Source organism: Pteropus medius, unplaced genomic scaffold (genome assembly GCF_902729225.1).
Source record: "Pteropus medius unplaced genomic scaffold, Ma_sr-lr_union100, whole genome shotgun sequence".
NCBI classification, from domain to species: domain Eukaryota; kingdom Metazoa; phylum Chordata; class Mammalia; order Chiroptera; family Pteropodidae; genus Pteropus; species Pteropus medius.
In genome coordinates this window covers 17701903-17705756 of record NW_024344240.1, presented here as the reverse complement: position 1 = coordinate 17705756, position 3854 = coordinate 17701903, and the positions used below count along the sequence as shown (strand labels likewise).

General features: G+C 31.7%; 1 pseudogene; it reads left to right on the top strand.

Moving 5' to 3' along the window:
• The first annotated feature begins 3081 nt into the window (after nucleotides 1-3081).
• On the top strand, nucleotides 3082-3200 carry LOC120607503 (uncharacterized; annotated as a pseudogene).
• Nucleotides 3201-3854: the final 654 nt, after the last annotated feature.

Here is a 3854-nt window from a genome sequence, read left to right as displayed (position 1 = left end):
CCTTTATCTTTTTCACCCAGCCCTCTCAACACCCCTTCAATATAGCAATTATCAGTTTGTTCTCTGTATCTATGAATCTGTTTCCATTTTGTTTTTTGTTTATTTTGTTTTTAGATTCCACATATAAGTAAACTCATATGGTATTTGTTGTCTCTCTCTGTCTGACTTATTTTACTTAGTATAATGCACTCTAGGTCCATCCATGGTGTCACAAATGGTAAGATTTCATTCTATTTTTAAGGCCAAGTAAAGTTTTATTGTATATATGTACCACTTCTTGTTTATTCAATCATCTATCGATGGGCACTTAGATTGCTTCCATATCTTGTCTATTGTAAATAATGCTGCAATAAACATGGGGGTGCATATGTCTTTTTGAATTAATGTTTTAGATTTCTTCAGATAAATACTCAGAAGTGTTATTGCTGTGTCACAAGGTAGTTCTATTTTTAACTTTTTGAAGAACTGCCAAACTGTTTTCCATAACCCTACAACAATTTGCAATCCCATCAACAGCGTATGAGGGTTCTTTTTTCTCCACATCCTCATGAACACTTGTTTGTTGATTTATTGATTTAACAGGACATATCTCATTATGTTTTAATTTGCATTTTGTTGATGATTAATGATGTTGAGTATATTTTTATATTTCTATTAACCATCTATATATCCTCTTTGGAGAAATGCCTGTTCAGGTCCTCTGCCCATTTTTTAATTGGATTGTTTGTGTTTTTTTGATGTTGAATTGTATGAGTTGTCTACAAATTTTGGATCTTAACCCCTTATCAGATGTATTATTGGCTAATATCTTCTCACATTCAGTAAATGGTCTTATCATTTTGTTGATGGTTTTCTTTGCTGTGCAAACATTTCAGTTTGATGTAATCCGGTTTCTTTATTTTTGTTTGTTTGTTTCCCTTGCCTGAGGAGATATATCAGAAAAAATATTACCAAGAGCAACATCACAGAGTTTACTACCTGTTTTTTTTCTTTTTTTTCTTTTTCTAAGGGTTTTATGTTTCCAGGTCTTAAAGTTAAGTCTTTAATCCATTTGGGGTTTATTCTTGTATATGGTGTAAGAAGGTGGTCCGGTTTCATTTTTATTTATTTATTTATTTTTTGCATGTATTCATCCAGTTTTCCCAACACCATTTATTGAATAGTCTGTCTTTATCTCATTGTATATTCTTGCCTTCTTTTTCATAGACATGGATTCATTTCTCAGCTCTCTATTCTCTTCCATTGAACTATACGTCTGTTTTTATGCCAGTACCATACTGTTTTGATTACCATAACCTTGTAATATAGTTTGGTATCAGGTAGCATTATACTTTCAACTCTCTTCTTTCTCAAGATTGCTATGGCTATTTGGGGTCTTTTATGGTTCCATATAAATTGTAGAATTCTTTGCTCTACTTCTGTAAAAAATGTCATTGCTTTTTCATAGAGATTGCATTGTATCTTTAGATTGCTTAGGGTAGTATGGACATTTTAATGATGTTAATTTTTTCTATCCATAAGCACGATATATGCTTCCATTTATTTATATCTTCTTCAATGTCTTACAATCTTTTGAGTACAGATTTTTTACCTCCTTGGTTAAATTTATTCCCAAATATTTTTCGATGCAATTTTAAATGGAGTTGTTTTTTAATTTCTCTTTCTACTCATTTATTACTGGTGTATAAAATTCAACTGATTTCTGAATATTAATTTAGTATCCTGCTACTCTACTGAATTCATTTATCAGTTCTAACAGCTTTTTTGGTAAAATCTTTAGGGTTCTCTATATATAATATCATGTCACCTGCAAATAATGACAATTTTACTTCTTCCTTTCCAATTTGTATGACTTCTATTTCTTTTTCTTATCTGATAGCTGTGGTTAGGACTTCTAACACTAAGTTGAATAAAAGTGGTGAAAGTAGACATTTTTGTCTTGTTCTTTATCTTAGGGGAAATACTTTTAACTTTCCTCCACTGAGTATAATGTTAGCTCTGGGTTTGTCACATGAGGCCTTTATTATGTTGAGGTATGTTCCCTCTATCCCTACTTTGCTGAGAGTTTTTCTGCATGGATGCTTTTTTTGCATCTATTGATATGATCATAAGATTTTAATCTTTCAGTTTGTTAATGTGGTATATCACATTAATCGATGTGTGGATATTGAACCAACTTGGCATCCCAGGAATTAAATCCAACTCGATCATGGTGAATAATCTTTTTAATGCCTTGCTGAATTTGGTTGCTAATATTTTCTTGAGAATTTTTGTAATTATGTTCATTATGGATATTGACATATATATACACACACACACATATATATATTTGTGTGTGTGTGTGTGTGTGTGTGTATAACATTGTTGTCTAGTTTTGAAATCAGGGTAATGGTGATTTCGTAATGGAAGCCTTCCATCCTCTTGAATTTTTTGGAATAGTTTAAGAAAAATAGGTGTTAATTATTCTTTGAATGTTTGGTAAAATTAACATGTGAAGCCATCCCGTTCCAGGATTTCTCTATGATTTTTATTATTTCTTTTCTTTACTCACTTTGGGCTTTGTTTTGCTGTTCTTTTTCTAGTTTCTTTCAGTGTAAGGTTAAATAGTTTATTTGAGATTTTTCTTGTTTCTTGAGATAGGCCCGTATTGCTACAAATCTCCCTCTTAGGACTGTTTTCTCTGTGTCTTACAGCTTTTGGGTTATTGTATTTTATTTTAATTTCTCTCAAGGTATCTTTTGATTTCTTCCTTGCTCTTATTGTTAATTCATTTATTGTTAGTAGCATGTTATTTAGCCTCAATATGTTTGCATGTTTTTCAGGTTTTTTTTTGTAATTGATTTTTAGATTCATATCATTGTGTTTGGAGAAGATGCGTGATATAATTTCAATATTCTTAAATTTACTGAGACTTGTTAATTGGCCTAACATGTAGTCTATCTTGGAAAATGTTCCATGTGCACTTGTGAAGAATGCATATTCTGCTGCTTTGGGATAAAATGCTCTAAAAAAAATCAATTAAACCCATCTGGTCTAGTCTGTCATTTAAGGCCACTGTTTCCTTGTTAATTTTCTGTCTAGGTCTATGGCCATGCCACCATGAACAAGCCCGATTCCATCTGATCTTGGAAGCTAAGCAGGGTCAGATTTGGTTAGTACTTGGATGGGAGACCACCTAGGAAGACCAGGTGCTGTAGGCATAAAAAGTAAAAAAATAAGGGATTGTAAACTGACAAGGTCCTTGCAATCTGTGAGATCAATCAAGGGTTGCCTCGCCTAAAAAATAAAAATAAAAAAATAATTTTCTGTCTGGAAGATCTGTCTATTGGTGCCAATGGGGTGTTAAAGTCCCCTACTATGATTGCACTACTGTTGATCTCTCTCTTTATGATGATTAATGTTTACTTTATATTTAGGTTCTCTTACATTGGGTTTATAAAGGTTTACTAGGTAAACATTACTAGGTTTACTGCCTCTTAATGAATTGATCCATTAGGCATTATGTAATGTCCTTTTTTTGTCTCTTATTATTACCTTTTTAAAAAGTCTATTTAGTCTAATATAAGTACTGTCACCACAGCTTTTCTTTTTTTTTCATTCCATTTGCATAAAATACCTTTTTTATTTCTTTACTCTCAGTCTGTGTATCTTTCCATCAGAATTGAGTCTCTTGTAGACAGCTTATGTATGGGTCCTGTTTTCTGATCCATTCAACTACTCCATACATTTTAATGGGAGCATTTAATCCATTTACATTTAAAGTGATTATTGATATTTTATTATTTATATTAATGTTCTTTTTTCTCCCCCAACTCCTTCTTTTTAAAGAAGTTCCATTAACATTTTTTGTAATA